This window comes from Mus musculus, chromosome 8 (genome assembly GCF_000001635.26).
Source record: "Mus musculus strain C57BL/6J chromosome 8, GRCm38.p6 C57BL/6J".
Taxonomy (NCBI): Eukaryota; Metazoa; Chordata; class Mammalia; order Rodentia; family Muridae; genus Mus; species Mus musculus.
In genome coordinates this window covers 36056189-36073627 of record NC_000074.6, presented here as the reverse complement: position 1 = coordinate 36073627, position 17439 = coordinate 36056189, and the positions used below count along the sequence as shown (strand labels likewise).

The window sequence follows — 17439 nt, the reverse complement described above, 5'->3', positions numbered from 1 at the left end:
AACAAAATACTTTAGTCAGTCTTACCGATAAGTGGTTGATTTAATTCTTTGTAAATGACGGGCTTTTCTTTTTCTCCTTTGTAACTGGAACAAAGCAAACACGTGGGTTAATCATTAACGGACTCCCCAAGCCTTCCTTCTTCTTCCACTCCTTAAACAACAAGATCATAAATCTTTGAGCTTCTCTTGGCGTTATCTCGGCTGAGGTTCAGAGTTTAACATTGTGTTCCATGAGCCACAAGCCTTGCCACCAAAGAGCTCCTGAGTGCAGACAGTCACCAGCCACCCAGACTGCCTTCAAACCCATTTCTCTAAGGATTCACACGTATGTGGTTACATTATGGAAAAAATAAGTAAATAAAACTTTACATTTTGGACCAGTTTTGGATTTTTCTGTTGCTGTGATGAAATACTCTGGACAAAAGCAACTTAAAGGTTTAGTTGGCTCCCAGTTCCAAATTAAAGTCCACCATTGCAGAGTGGCAGGAGCATGAGAGAAGTCACATTCTAGCCTTCCACTGAATTATTGCATGCGAGTTCTTGCTTACTGTTTTTACAGTTCTTCCTCTACTGATGTCCAGCCCAGGGTCCTCTGCCTAGGGAATGGCACCACCCACAATTAGAGTGGGCTTTCCACTTTAATTAAGGAGATCAAGACCATTCTTCACATACATTCCCAGAAGTTAACCTTAAGGTCAATAATACCTCACAGGTGTGCCTGAGGCCTGCCTCCTTGGTGTCAAGCTGGCAGATTTATAAAGGGGGGAAAATGTAAGTATAATTTAGAAAACCCCTACATTCCCTGAATCTAGTGTCCCATGTTACTATGGTCTGTTTGCTATAATTCATACATCAATATTAACGCAGTATAAAGAATACAAGTCTACAGTGTATTTATGTATATTTCCTTAGTTCTTAAGTAATTGGTCTCCCCCCCCCCCGCTTTATTCTGGTTTTGGGCCCCGTTCCAGGCAATATGTGACAGCTATCAGATGTTCTTAAGCACCTTGGTTGATGACTTTGACCGTTTATGAGATGAGGTGTAGTCACCTGTCTTGTAGAATGTAGCTTAAGTGGAATTCATCCCCCTTCTCTCATGACCCCACATAGGTTTGAGGAGCAAGCAAGAGTCTGGCTGAATTGAACCCACTGGATCTGTTCTTATTGTGACTGTTGACTGTTGTTGGCTGTGATCTCTGAGGGAGCGTTTTGTTTGCTTTAGCAAGCAGTCACTTTCCTCTCCCTTTGCACATACTCTCTGGGAGAAGTTAGTTACCCTGTACAACCTATACTCAACAAGTATTGGTCTCACCTCCATCAGGGACATGATGCACTTTGAGTATTTGATTTCCCCTCGTGTGCAAATATTTCTTCCTTACCTCGTTCCTCTTACTCTGTGTTCTTCTACCTCAAAACCTGAAACCCGTGTGGAGTCAAGGAAAAGTAGGGAAAATGAATTCCAATTGAGGTACGTTCCAGAAAACAGGTACATTCCTCATCTTCTAAACTGCCAAAGTCACCACACAGGGGCTTAGGAACACGTGACAATAAGGTGTCACATATTGCCTGGAGTGGGATCCGGAGCCTGCTCTATTCAATATTTCATGTTGGCATAGACACTTATTTTACCAGGCCATATGCTGATTCTTCTTTGTGGCTCAAACTGTTCTAACTTTGAGCATGAGGTGATCGTTGTCGGCTTCTGCATCTCTTTGAGATGTCCTTTCATTGTGCGTATATGTCCATGTGTATCCATGTGTGTGGAGTACACATGTGTGGAAGGTGCATGTGTATGTGTTTCCATGAGTGTGTGGAGGCCAGAGGTCAGCCTAGGGTATCAGTCTTCAGAAGCCACCCTCCATGGCTCCTTAGCCCAATAGGCTAGCCTGGGCCAGCAAGCTCCAGCAATGCTCCTGGCTCCACCTTTACAAGACTGGGTTTACAAGCAAAAATAATCATGCCCAGATTTTGCACATGTGTCCTAAGGATGGAACTCGGATCCTTATTCACATACAGGAAGTACTGTACTAACTGAGCCATTTCCCTGGCTTGTTTTGTAGGACTTAGAGGTACAGTCTTACTTTCTGGCACGGTGAGATTCTGGTCCCTTCATCTGTATTTTCTGACGCCAGACCAACAATTAATCTTTCTTTCCATGAACCCTCATTTCTTCTATTGGAGACTTAGAAGGTGCCATTTAGAAACAAGATCTGGGCACTAGGTTTGTAACCTGGCATTTATCCTAGTCCCTCTAAGTTGGCATGACAGCAAAGCGCCTCTATAAATATTCTGTATGTAAGCAAAGCACACTCAGATGCATTTGGAGCTATCATAAGCTGAAGATAAATTCATATTGAGTGGTCCAATTTAAGTGCAGGAACTCATGGATGCTTACCTGTCAACTTTTATTCCAACGGGGGAGTGGGGGCGGGCAATGTCTGAGCCCTGCCACTCACCATGCATTCACTTGCTCACTTCCAGTCTGCATATACAGCAGCATGTATGTGTTAGCTTGTACCCCCATGGGAAGCTGCAGTGCTGGTCAAAGCACAGACAATGCTTGGGCATGGATTCTTTGTCTTCTGATAGGCTGTGTTTATTTCCCAAGGAGCTTAGGTCAGCCCCTCATCCTGTTCCCTCCATGGTGGTTGGTTCTTCCAATGCACTCAGCTCCGTTGGCCACTTTCTATATTCAATCTCAGGATTCTCCAATGACCTATATGATTGGCATTTAAGAATTTTTCAGAGGGCATGCAGCAATTGAGTGTATTTATGAGGTACCATGTGACATTTCAATACATATCAATATACAACGTACAGTGACAGATCAGAGGGATTCGCGTGTCCATCACTTCAAATATTTATCATTTCTTCATATTGGCCATATTTGAAATCCATCCCGGTAGCTACTTTGAAGTTTGCAATTCACTATTGTCAACCCGGATGAGGGTTGTAGGTCAGTTGATTGAGGGCTTGCCTGCCCTGGTCAAAGTCCTGGGTTCCATTTCCAACACTGAGTAAACTCAGCTCTAAAACACCTGTAATCCCAGCACATAAGAGGTAGAGGCAGGAGGATCAGAAGTTTAAGAAATGTCCTCAACCACAGCTCTCCTGCAGTCACTTCTCTTATCCAGCTGTCCCTCTGACCACATTACCAACCTCTCTCTCTCCTTCCCTCTCACACGACCTTGCTGAGCTCAGGTAACCACTGTTCTACTCTGCATGTTTGGGACCTGATTTTTTGTTTTGTTTTGTTTTATCTTCTACATCAATGAGAACATGAATGTCTTTCTGTACCTGATTCATTTCATAGAACATGCCCTGTGAGCCCATCCATGCTGCCACAGGTAACTGAATTTTATTTTAGTTTTTCAGCTGAATAGCATTCCATTGGAATATCCCCCACATTTTCTTAATCTACATCCACTAGTGAACCCCTGGGCTCAACCCCATGTCTCAGCTGTTATGAATAGAATAAAATACATATGGGAGAGCAACTGCTTGACAGAATGACTTCATCCCTTTGCATATATGCACAGTGGTATTGCTGGGTCATAGAGTAGTTTTGTTCTGATTTTCCGAGGGATTTCTTTCGTTCATTCCCACCGGCACTGGCTGAGCGTTCCCCCTTCCCCTTGTCCACTCTAGTATTTGTTATCTGGGGCTTTAAAATAGTATTATAGCCATTCTTACTGAGGTAAGATGAGACCTTGGTGTATGTTTGATCTGCCTTTCCTCAATGATTAGTCATGTTGAAAGTTTTTCTTTGCATTGGCCATTTATATCTTGAGAAATGTCTACTGAAGTCATTGTCCATTTTCCATCAATTATTTATTTTCCTTTTGCTGTTGAGACATTTGGGTTTGGTGTTGTGGTTTGTCACTTGGACAAACACCTGAGAGGAAATTCAGAGAGATCAGGCCCATGGTTATGGGATTTCAATGCTTCCTGGGTCATAGTGAGGTTCTCCTTCATGCATGGGAACATGTGGTAGAACAGAGCTGCTCACTTTGTGGTGACTAGGAAGGAGAGAAGTGGGTGGGAGAAAGAGAAGAGAGAGAAGGAGAGAGAGAGAGAGGAAGAGGAGGAAGGAAAAGGAAAGACAAAGGGAGAGGGAGCATGAGAAGGGGAGGAAGCTCGCTCATGCTGGAATAAGATACAGCTCCCAATGTCAAAGACACTCAAGGGACCTGCTTTCAGATCTCCCACTATCTCCCAACAATTCCATTAAATCATTAGCAGAATAGGTCAAAACTCCCACAATCCAGTCATTATCAATGCCTGGCTCCATCAGCTGAGAATCAAGCCTTCAACTCATGCGCATTTTGAAGGGGACACTTCCTATTTAAACCATGACAGGGGTTAGAGTTCCTAGTCTCTCCAGCATAATCCCATGTTAGCTGAATACGTCACAGACAGCCTCTCCCATTTTGTAGGTTTTCTTTTAATTCTTTTGATTTTTTTTCTTTGATTCCCGAAAGCCTTTTGTTTTGATTTCATCTCATATGGCAACTCTTGCTTTTGTTATTTCACAGGATTATATCTGGAAACTCCTTTGTCTGGACCATTAAATAGTCTTTAAAATGTACTCATTGTAACATGTTCTTCTTGCAAGGACTTATTGAAATAGGAACATAATGTTTAAAGTCACTCAGCATCCAGGAAAACTGATAATCCATGGGCATTTATGAATCCAACTAGGATTTAATACTACATTTGTATTTGGAGTATTAAAATTATGTCTATATTATGCTGGGCACTGTGACAATATCAGCAGGCGGGTAAAACTCTCTCACACACACTTTTCAGATGCTTTATGTCCTTGCATTAATAGAGACTTGGGTATCTGCCTCTTGAAAGCACCAAGGAAAGAAACTGAATTGTGACAATCACATCACCTCTCTGAAATTCCCTGAATCCTTAGATATGTTTAGCCACTCCCAGTGGTCCCAGAACCTGCAAAACTCTTATTTTGGGAGGCTGGTATTTACATATGGTTAGGGTCATTTTTCTTCTACAACTTGTTCTTTCTAGCTTTTTTCTTTTTTTTTTTTTAAAGCAATTTAAATTTCAGGGGAGAATAATAATTACCAAAGGTTCCATAGCTTTCGTCTAATACATGCGCCTCCAGCACAATTTAAATTAGAATCCCAGTTGTCAACCCAGGAATGCTGAAAACAACAATTATGCTTCTCTACCCTGGCGGGCGACCTATGGTCTTGCTTTTCCTTAAACTGTGTCTGTTGCCCCAACCACATTATCTAAGCTGCTAATGAAGTTGTACAATGCAAAATTATGTCAATAAAGAAGGGAAAGACAATTGTTTGCTGCTCTTCAGGATCGGAGGTGAGGCAATGGGCTGGCCACCATTGGGGAATTAACAAGAAATCTTTCTTATAGCATCGATGCATTCTTTGTAAATCCTCACCTGACCCAACTCCTGGAATGGCCACATCTGCAATGGTGATATAAGGTACCTCAGATGAGAACTGTAGAACCATTTCTACGAATGCTATAATAGGAGGTGGGATTGAAGAACAGAGGAGAACAATATCCTAAGATTGCAGGACTGAGTTGAAAAGCTCTAAAAATGCTGACTTGAAAATCAGCATGTATGAAATAAGGCGCTCTGTGGACAGAGGATTGGCTCTTTTGATGAGAGTGCACACAACAGGGTTGAGGGCATAGGCAGTATTGATGGGATGAAGCCTCACCTTGTAGTAAGGGTGCAGCTGAGTGGTACCTTTTAGCACATTAACTGTAAGTCAAACAACTATCTCTGCTTGCAGGGAACCTGGAAGCCAGGGAAGGTATGTGGCCATGCTGATTAGCTAAAAGGCTGGAAATAGACAGGGGGAGCAAGGACATAGCAAGGAGTTCTCCAACTCCCTTCAGGACAGGATCAGAGGCAATGGGCTGCTTGAGCCCTCTCCCCCACTCATGCTGCTGCCAGGGCCCATAGGAGTGAGGATAGGAGGTGGCTATGCCAGCCACTAGGACATTCTCCTGTCTTCTGTGATGTGCATGAGCAATTTCTAGAGAAGAGTTCCTAGAGAAAAGGAACTCTTATTAATTACTCCAGGAGAGGAAAGGAGAGAAGAGGAGAGGAGAGGAGAGGAGAGGAGAGGAGAGGAGAGGAGAGGAGAGGAGAGGAGAGGAGAGGAGAGGAGAGGAGAGGAGAGGGGAAGGGAGAGGAGAGGAGAGTGGAGGGGAAGGGAGAGGAGGGGAGAGGAGAGGAGAGGGGAGGAGGGGAGAGGAGTATTTGAACTGCCTGGAGAAAGGCAGTCCCTGCCCTTGAGAGACCAAGTGGCTTGTGATACAAACAAAGCCTGGTAAGGCCTCTGCAGAAGACAGATCCGAGCCTGAAATTATGAGTGGATTGAAATTCTGAAAGGAGCCATGAGTATACTTAGCTGTGCCCAAGTCCTATGCAAGATTCTTATTTCAGACATCCTATGGACTATGTTTACATGTGCTACCAGGAGCTGAGGGGACTGGCCCTCTGGAGGCAGAGGCAGGGGTCAAGCACTCTCCTTAGTGGCAATAGGAACTAAAATAAATATAAAAATTAACAAACTCAGACTTGTCCTTGAGAAGACACATTATGTCACTTGAGAAAGCTCAGAATAGCTGTGCGGTCAGGGATAAAGCTGCACGTGTGTGTTTGTGGGGGGCACATTCTAGCAACTGAATTAGGAGGGGCTCACACATTCATATTTTAGGAGGACAAAGACCCCGAGAGCTCCAGGTGAAGCTCGTCATTTCCTGGGAGTCTTGGGTACACCAACGTCACACTTAGAGCTCTGCATCTCTATCATACTTTTCAATTCATTTTCCATCATAAAAAGCAAGATATCGATCACCAGAAACAATTTCCGGGAGTCAATAAAACAGAAGAAATGACATCTAAAACTGGAACACATTTCAAATAGTTTAACAGACGCTCATAGCAGCTGTGCTTTCTTTAGTCCTTGTATGTAGACCCCAATGTATGCATAGGCTCTCAGCAGGTGGAGGACCTATGCTATTCTATTCTAAGAAACCTCTGATTGCAATTTTACTGAAATAGCCAAGGTGCCCTGCGTGTAAGTGGAAGCTTGCTAAACCTGTATGGAGCACCGCGTCCTTCATAAAATGCTTAAACCAGGTTGGACCACCCCCAAATAACATTTTCCTTACCAGTGTGGTTGTGTGGCTTTCACTCTCCTCTCTCTGTTTTGTATTGTTTCAAAGGAAAGCATACACAATGGCACAGCACAGGGGATGAGGCAGACATCAGCTCTTGTTTGCTTTCTCGATTTAGCACAAGGGAGAATGCATTCTGATTCCTTATTTGGTATCACAGGCCTTGATCTTCACACAGACACATGAAGTGGATAGCTAAACTCTGGGTGGAAGTCAGATAATTATGGACATTTGAGACGCTGTCATACTTAACGTGCTCAGACAGCAAATGCCTAGCCACTGTGTAGACTCAACTTCCGACCTGGCTAAGAGTTAGCCCCTCAATAAACCCACAGGACTCTGCCCAGATATTTGGCAGGTAGAACTCTGCCCCTTGCAAGCTTTTGATGTCCTTCTTGTGTGCCCAACTAAGAGTGCCCAGATGGCATAAAGGAAGTGGCTGCTGTTTCTTTGTTGAAAAGAGGAAATAGGCTAATCAATAGCATGGGAACCACCCATGCTTGCCAACAGTGCCAACCTGAATCTGTCCTCTTATATGCCATGTGAAGTGTTGATTACAACTCTCAGAAAACTATAGTTTTCCACCTAACTCTGCTTAACTGCACACAGCAGGACAGCGGGAGAGCTTGTATTCAAATGACGGTTCACAGATTCTGATTATGTAACAACCATGCAATTCACTCTTTAAAAAAAAAAATCTGGGCTAGGACTATAGCTCAGTGGAAAGATGGTAGGATATTTACCCCAGTTCAATTCCTGGCACTCAGAACAAACAAACAAAATATGGTTAACTTCAAGAAGAATAGAGTAAATCTTGTTGAGGATAAAATTGGTGTGCCAAAGGGAACTCTTAATAGACATAAACATATGTCTTTATAAAATTTACCAAAGAAAAGCATGACTTAATCGAGAGCAGAAATGTAAACTTGCATATCATGAGTGCTGTGCCTCGGAGTTAACGCTCATACAGCCCCAACTTGCCACACTGGGAATGTCACTACTGAAGTGGTAAGTGCATTTTTTAAACATAAGTGGCTCATCCAAGTGTAGTCTCCCTTCTGAGGGAATAAGAAACTTCCTAAGTCACACTGTATGCTTGCAGCAGAGGCAGCTGGGAAAAAAGGGGTAAAGAAATCCTAGAAAGTGGCAGTCCACCACTGCTGCCACCATTTTGCCATTGTCATCATATCATCATTTGCATCATCTTCACTGTCATTGTCAGTCATCGTCATCATTGTCGTCACCGTCATCTTCATCATCATCTTCCTTGTCATCATCATCTCTTTCTTGTTATCATTGTCATCATCATAATCATCATTGACGTCACTATGTTTTCTTAGGACTGGAGTGGTTTTCTTTTCCTTACGTGATTATCATATTTACTCCCCCGAGCCCCTTTCAGGAACAGGTTCTTCCCCTTGATCATCCGTCCTCACTTAAGCTTCAGCTATTTCAGTTGTGATTTTGATGAGCAAAAATGAATGACCAAGTTGCACTAATGGGAGAGGACAATAGCAACCTCTTTCTTGTTGGTCACTCAAACTCTCCTTGTTTGCTTAGCAGTGGTTAGTCTTTATAGATATCTTTGCGTGGGTTGGCTGGTGGGATGGCTCCACGATTAAAGGTGACTGCTGCCAAACTTAATGGTATAAACTCCGTATCTGGGGATGGGAAGAGAAAAACAAAGGGACTCCTGAAAGTAGTCCTCCGATCTCCACATGTGTGTTATGTCACATGTGTCTGCACTCAAACATGCAACACATAACACAGACATGTTTGTTTTTATTAGATATTGATCTCTGTCTTGAGAATTGTATATTAAATTTTTTACATTCAATTTTTGCAGTGCTGTCCACACTCTAGATGTTAGACCCATGTTTGACATATAGTTGGCCAAGGTTTTCTTCTATTCAATAGGCTACTATTCTGCTGATGGTTCTTAGCTGTTCAGAGCCATTTTGTTTCATGCCATCCTGTTTGCCAGTTTGTGTGGTTAATCCTGTGCCCTGGAGCCTTCTCAGAAAGCCCGTGCCTTTTCTTTCTCTTGTTTTGCTCTCATGTGTTCAGTGTTTCCGGTCTTACTTTAAGAGCAGCAGCTCTTCTACCATGTCAGGTTCTTTGCTGTCTCCCTGTGAAACAGTTTTGTATGGCCAGAGCAGCTGTGCATTCATGGAAATCCAACCGAGGCAAATGTCAGGAAGAAAGTCCCTGATGAAGCCCTGGGATAGCATTTATTTATTTTGGGGCTCCAGCTGGTGTCCCTCCCCATTCCACACCACCAAGAGGACACTCTGCTTCCTTTTGTTAAGATAATTTTGGAAGAGTGGAATTTAGGCTCTGTGTTGTTATCAGTGCTGCTTTACAATAAACAAGTTCTTCGAATTCTTTCCACCAACCTGATAAGACCTGGTACTTCCTCCTCATGTATGGGGTGCACAGGAAATTATGATAATGTAGACTGAGTTAAAAGTTTGTGACCTATCAGTTTATTGGCAATTTAAGGTGGGGTAACCTTCCATAGTAGTTTTCCTTCCTGGCTCTGCTGTGAAAGATGGTTTTGTACCATATACCTACAGCTGCCTGGTAAATTTGTATTCATAGACACCTGTGCCATAGTTTGAATAGGCATGGCCCCCATAGACTCCTGTGTTTCAGTGATTGGCACTATTAGGATGTATGGCCTTGGTGGAGGAAGTGTATTACTGTGGAGGTGGGTTTTGAGGTCTCCTATGCTCAAGCTAGGCCTAATGTGACAGTTTCCTTCTACTACCTGAAGATCAAGATGTAGAACTCGCATCTCCTCGTCCAGTACCATGTCTGCCTGCATGGTGTCATGTTTTCCACTATGGAGATAGTGACCTAAACCTCTGAAACTTTAAAACCAGTCCCAGTGAAATGTTTTCCATTGTAAAAGTTGCTATGGCCACGGTGTCTCATGTTTGTAACAACCAAGTCTTGGGAAGAATGGATTTATTTACTGTTTGTTCACAATAATCTACTATTGTCGGGAAGGCAAGGCAGTCAAGGGCAGAATAAAAAAAAGAAAGTCATGTATAGACCCCTGCTTGCTGCTTGCTCTCAGGTAGCTTTCTCCTCTCTTAGACTGTTCAAGAACCCCTGCCTAGGGAATGGTGCCACCCACAATTGTCTGGGCGTTCCTACTTCAGTTAACAATCAGGACAAACCTCACAGGTGTGCGCACAGACCAAATTGTGAGCCTAGCTCTACTGCTTTTGGGATATTCGGGTACCTTTGTAAACTAGGCAGGCATGAAAGGAATGAAGGTTGGGGAAGGGGGGGAGGAGAGGGAATTCACAGGATCTCTGTCCCAATGAGTGAGTACCAGAGTGAGTTTTTCAGTGTTACAACTCTTCTCTATTATGGGAAGTGACTATACAGCTCTCTTAGACTATATTCTGTGAAACAGCAGCTCTCTTTATTCAGGAGTAACAAGGGCTATATAAATCTTGGGGAGTGGGTAGGGGTTTTCAAGAAGAGTGTACATTATTGGCTGGGGCTGAGGTACTGGGAATGCTTTATTTGCACGACGAGGGATTCCAGGTGATTTGGCCATCAGGGCTACGTGACCACCTTAAGGATGGTAGAGGTGGAGCATGCAGGCTGAGAATAGGGAGGGATTGATCCTTACTCTTGCCAGTCTCCAAATGAGATATTTGAGGTTTGGCCACTTCCTGACCTCACTCTTGTTCCAGACCCGTTCTCCCTGGTTACACTTGCCCCACATGTGACGTAGCTAAGTCTTCATCATTAAGACTCTTTCCCAGGTAGTTCTGGGTTGTGTTGAGTTGACAGTTCAAACTATCATAATGCCCTAGATATCTCTCAATTCAATCAAGTTGACCATGAAGATTAGCCATCAGTAAGAGAAAAATCCTCTCCAGCACATGCATTTGTAAGGATGTTTCTTGTGCTTCTTTTTAATAATGGTATCTGGTTAGTTAGCATACAAATGAATACACAGTAAAGTGATTTGGTCCAGGTGCCTTCATTCTCTAGAAAGCCATTGGCTTCCTCAATGCCTAAGTCATAGTTTGGCTTCTCTAGCTACAACCAATTTGTCAATTCTCAGCTCTCTAAAGAGTCTCATAAGTATTGACCAAGGTACCTGGAGCCGCTTCACCCTCAGCTGCACACCCAAGACCCTGCTTCTATCTAACACTCAATTCTGTCCCTCTCCTGAGTTCCTAGTTCCAAATAAAGTCTGACATATACAAACATGATTGCAAAATGCATTCTGTATGCTCTCTCTTTAGCAACACGGAATAAAGACACTGAGACGTGATTGTATGGCTGCTCATAGGATAAATTTGTAATTTGTGAGTCTGTGTTCCTGGATGTTCTCTTTCCTAAATGCCTAAAACAAGATGACTTTAAAATACCCAATTTACCAAGCAGTTTAGAAGACAGAAGGGAACAAATCAAGATAAAACAAAACAGTGGCTCTTCAGATTTTTAAACCCATCCCAAACTCATAAACATGACATTCAGTTTTATGTGTTAAAACATACGTATGATACAAATAAAGCATCAGGTTAAAGTCTTGAACCCACAAATTATAGTTCATAGTACCTCATATATGTCAATGATTAATTAAGCACCGGATACAAATAATACCCAGGACTGCATGTTTATGGGACCTAGAAAGGAAATCACAGACTTGAGTCAGATCTCCAAGAAATGTGTAATTGCATGAGTTGCAGAGGTGGCAAGAGCTACTGTTCATACTGGCCATTACAGCAAATAAGAGGATTAGACAGCCCTGTTATTACACAGGAGGGAGGGAGAGGCAAACGACTTGTCTGGTCTCTCTTCATAGAGGTGTATAGCTCCATGATGGCAAGCTTTGTCATGTGCATGCATGTATGATTGCTTATGTATTGCTTTGTCATGTGCATGCATGTATTATTGCTTATGTATTGCTTTAGTTGCTACCTTGGACACAGTTTATGTGAACATAAACTTAGAATGTTAAAAGTAATCTCTATATTTATGATTGTCTTAAATAATATATGCTGTAAACACACTGACTGTGATTACTTCATGTGAACTGCTCTCCTATCGGACCTTTTAGTTTTCTCTTTTGTTTTTGTTGTTTGCATGGAAAGATGATATTATTATTCTCACTAATATTATAATTTGATGACATATATCCAGAATTTTACTAATATCTTTACTCATATTTTTCTTTTTATCCCAGACATTGTGACTGGGGTATATATTTTTTGTTAGGGAATCCTTATTCAGAAATTCTTATAGACATAGTCTATTCAACACATTACTACTTATTTGTTTTAGAATATCTATTCTATTCTTATCTTTGAATAATAAACTCACAGAGACAATATTCTAGTTGTTGAGTTTTGCTACAGGTTCTTTGAGCCAGTGTTGACATGAACGACACGGACACGCAATAGCTTCTTTACTTGTTCTCCTTCTTGCAGCTTTTCTTACAACTCCCCTTACAACAGTTTCTCTTACTACATCTTAGTAGTAGCTAGCTTCTACTTAGGGCAAGGGCTAAACAACAACACTCCTATCCTCGAACCTACTGACCTCATCTAGCTCCACCCTGCCTCATCCAATCAGAATTCACACACGATCCAGGAACGAGCTCAGGTCGGTCACCGATACATCTTGGCCCGTGTGGGCCGCTCCTGCTTCCCGCAGAGTTTGGTTTTTTTTTTTGTTTGTTTGTTTGTTTGTTTTTTTGTTGTTTTAGGTTATAGGAAAATCTCATTCCAGTGTCTTTTGACTTCCATTGCTGGGATAAGAAGTCAGTTGCTGGGCTAATCGTAGCTACTTTGTGGAATATATCTGTCTTTTTTTTTTTTCTTTCTGCTTACTTGTAAATGAATCATATTTTCTGTTATTTCTAGAAATTTAATCTTCTTTGACTTGGTTAGTCTTTGAAACACGAACATTAGTTTTTTTTGTTTTGTTGTTTGTTTATTAGTTTGTTTGTTTTTTGAGACAGGGTTTTCTATGTAGCCTTGGCTGTCCTGGAACTCACTCTGTAGACCAGGCTGGCCTCGAACTCCGAAATCCCCCGCCTCTGTCTCCCAAGCGCTGAGACTAAAGGCATGTGCCACCACTGCCCAGTGAACATTGGGTTTTTACTATAACAGAAAACCCTTAGCCAAGTATTACATTCTTGCGTGATTGTTTGATTCTGAAACGAATGCAATAGTACATGGTTCTTAATGACTTTCAAAATGATTTCTTAGCTGGGGACTGAACTCCAGTCCTCTAAAAGAGCAACACGAATTCTCAACCACCGAGACATCTCTTTAGGCCCTGTACTGGCTGGTTTGGTGAGTCAACTTGACACAGGCTGGAGTTATCACAGAGAAAGGAGCTTCAGTTGGGGAAATGCCTCCACGAGATTCAGCTGTAAGGCAGTTTCTCAATTAGTGATCAAGCGGGGAGGTCCCCTTGTGGGTGGGACCATCCCTGGGCTGGTAGTCTTGGGTTCTATAAGAGACCAGGCTGAGCAAGCCAGGGGAAGCAAGCCAGTAAAGAACATCCCTCCATGGCTTCTGCATCAGCTCCTGCTTCCTGACCTGCTTGAGTTTCAGTCCTGACATCCTTTGGTGATCAACAGCAATGTGGAAAGTGTGAGCTGAATAAATCCTTTCCTCCCCAACTGCTTCTTGGTCATGATGTTTGTACAGGAATAGAAACCCTGACTAAGACAGAGCCCTTGATGTCTTTTTTCTACCTTTCTTTGTTTCTTGTTCATTCTTTTCTGTGCCGAACTGTAATTCCTCCACTACTGTTTTCTATTTTGTTTATTTGTTTTCCCTGTAGTCTGGATTGACTGCTTTTTCCTATCATTTTAATGTTAAGTATTTTTTGGATGGTCTTGGGATCTTTCAGTTGATTTAAAATCAATTCATAGTATCTTGTGTATGATTATGTATGCTTATTGTGAACGTTTCTGTGAACACCTTCTTGTTGGAGTTTCACCTTTACTAATTTTGAGGTCTTCATTGAAGGCAAGGTCCTTCCATGTAAGATGGCTCAAGGAGGGCACTCCCAGTTGGTGAATATTTTAAAATATCTTAAAAGACAAATCTGGGATGAAAATTACTTTGAAAGTGGGCACTATTTTTTTAATTTAATCTAATTTAATTTTTTTTATTGAGACAGGGTCTTTCCTTACACAGCTGGTGCTGGCCTAGAACTATGTAGACCTGGCTGGCCACAAACTCACAGAGATCTGTTTGCATTTTCCTTCCAATTGCTGGGATTAAAGGTGTGTGCTATGCCCAGGTAGACAAACTTTTGAAACAGTCCCTGCTCTAGGGCTCTTACCTTCTTCCGTATTCCGTGGCCACTCTTGGATTTTCCTCCTTGAATGCAAAGGATGATGATGAAAAAGTTTGGCTCACATCTCTCCCAATTAATACATTTGTTTTAACAGAATATTCATGGCTTTGAATAGTCCCAGTACAGAACCTAAATTCAGGGCTCGCTTTGTTGCCAGTACACTTTTTTCCCTCGTTGGTCAACTTTTACCGTCCCATGATTTTCTTCTCTTTTCCTTGTGAATTAATTTAGAAGGAGCTTTAATTTTGAAAAGTCGAATAAGCAAAACCAGCATCTCCCTCTGCTGTTCCCAGTGGGAGAACAGATTCAGTGATTCTACCAGAAGCTCATAAAAAGTTGAAGAGCCTCACCTCCCTGTTTAATGACTTCCCAAAGCCCCAACCCTGCCTCACCCTGAAGCATGGGCTAAAGTATGGTCTTCTATAGTGCTTGGCTTGCACTCATGCTTTTAGATGGATGTCATCTGTATAGTCACAGATGGACACTCATAATGGAAGGTCTATGAAGAACAGCTTCATTGCCTAGGGATGCGACTCAGCAGTAGAGCTTGGCTAACATGTGAGAAGCTCCAGAATGGATCTCCAACATTGCAAAAGGAAAACAAAACAAAACAAAACAAAACAAAACAAAACAAAGCAAAACAAAACAGGACTTACTGACAGGTGTAGGGTAATACTCAAGGACACTGGAAATAACCAAGATGTCCTATCCCATGTATATCCAGAAATGCACGAATACAGTTTCCATCCTAATACTCGGTAACAGGAATAGGCTGCAGGCTGAAACCATGCGTCGTAGAGAAAGTGAATCTGAATGAATAAAAAAGAATCAACCATGTTATCACATCGTAAGAGGAAAGGAAAGCGGAAATGAAAACTAAGAACGTATTCTTACTATTTCCCAACACCATTTGGGCGTCTCTCCTTGGCTTACCTACTTATTTTTAATAGTCACACTGGCGGCACATATCCAGCTAACCACAAATGATAATCTAGGCAGTGTTTGTGCTTGCTGGTACAATGATTTCTTGTAGAGAGCCTTGAATTGCTTACAGAGTTTATCCCGAACCATCTCAGTGTTTCCTTCAAAGAGAGAGTAATGTTTGGCCTTGGCCCAAGCTTTCTCTCTCCTCCCCGATTAGAGAGGTGAGAAGCTGAGGTAATTGCTGTCCCAAGATATTCTAGAACAGTAGTTCTTAACTTTCCCTAATGACATGACCCTTTAATACAGTTGGTGTATCTCGACAATAAAAATATTTCATTGCTACTTCATGACTGTAATGTTGCTCTTTTTATGGACTGTAATGTAAATATCTGACATGCACGATATCTGATATGTGGCCAGGGGGCATCCCACATGTTGAGAACTGATGTCCTAGAGGTATAAGTAACCCTATAGTTTTCTTTGAGAGGTTTGAAAACTTGAGATGTGAAATTCTCTTCTGAAAGGGGAAAACCCTAATAGAGGGCTGCCTATCTTGGACCATAGGGCGAAGAGTTCTGAAAGCTAAACTGAAGATAAAAGCTTTGAACTTTCCTGCCTGAGTCCCACGAGACACTTATAATCACAAGCGTAACCTCCAAGTTGTCCAGGAACCAAGGGAGTTGACTTCTAATCAGATCTTGGAGGCCAGTGCACATTGCACAATGAGTGTGCAAGTGACTGAGTCCTTCGTTAGTGTCTAGCATCTTCAGCTAATTTTGTCTTTTACTTTACTAATAAGGGACACCACTGATGAACCAGGGCTGTCATGGTGGAATGGGCCAGACTCAATTCTTTTCTTTTCTTTTTCTTTTTTTTTAACTGGGTATTAAAGATTCAGAAATTAGAAGAGCAACTTCCCTTCTGGTTTCTCCCAGTACATCCCCGAGTAATGTGTTTAACAAAACTGTACGCACACTTGATCTATATGTACAGTATTCCTGCCTCCTATACCCAATAGCCTGCAGAATGCCTTTTCATTCAAAGGTAATTCTCAGAATGGGTAGAGCCACTGAAGGTCTGCAAAGGCAACCCCCCGGAATTGGCAACCTTTCCAGGGGTCAGGTGCTGTACCCTACTATTGAAAGGGCTGAGGAAATAGCCACAGGACAATATGGGCAGTGACGGCAGGGCTGAGGATGGCAGTCCTGTTTCTCAATACTCCTAGGACTTCCTTTTCTCTCCTGATTTCTTTTGACATGCAGAGAGAGGATTGACAGGTGTCTCATAGCCATCAAAATTAAATCTCAGCACGCGTTCATTTAGCAGAAATAGGAAGGCTCCGTCACAATATTTTAAACACGCCTTCTTCTACAGATCCTGAAGGAATGTTTGACTGAGCATTCCTTTATGAGAAACTCTAACAGGGGTAGAGTGTAGACTTTACAGCATGGGTTCTCAATCTTCCTAAGTCTGTGACCCTTTAATACAGTTCTGCTTGTTGTGGTGACCGCCCCCACACACACACCATAAAATCAGTCCCTTGCTACTTCATAATTGTAATTCTGCTATTGTTATGAATCGCAATATAAATATTCATGTTTTTCGATGGTCTTGGGCCACCCCTGTGAAAGAGTTGTTTGAGCCCTCTTCCCTCCTCCAAAGGAGTGGTGACCCACAGACTGAGAACCACAGCTCCAGAGCCAGGGTTGCTGTCTTGGTCAGCTCCTGCCTGAATTTGGCTGTGATCAGTCAGATTCCTCACTGTAGAATGGAATGGTATTGGTAGCTGCCTCGTTGGACTTCCAGGACTTCAGTGTTCATGTCTTCAAATCTTCACAGCAGCGATGGGTGGGTCTGCTGAACACACTATATTCTTTACTGTACTTCCTTTATCATGTTCCCTTTTGCAGGCCTAGTCCTTTCTCTCTTGTCAATGACTACATTAGGCTGTGATCATTGGCAAGGGAAAAGGACAGGGCT

The 17439-nt window shown here is 42.4% G+C and overlaps 1 long non-coding RNA gene across 1 annotated transcript; it reads right to left on the bottom strand.

Annotated features, from left to right (window-relative positions):
* Positions 1 to 20: 20 nt before the first annotated feature.
* On the bottom strand, positions 21 to 7282 carry Gm39163. The gene is made up of 3 exons (XR_870358.2): positions 7180 to 7282; positions 2396 to 2716; positions 21 to 84 (listed from the first exon to the last, which is right to left on the bottom strand). It is a non-coding gene; the product is annotated as a predicted gene, 39163 (long non-coding RNA).
* Between the last annotated feature and the right edge of the window lie 10157 nt (positions 7283 to 17439).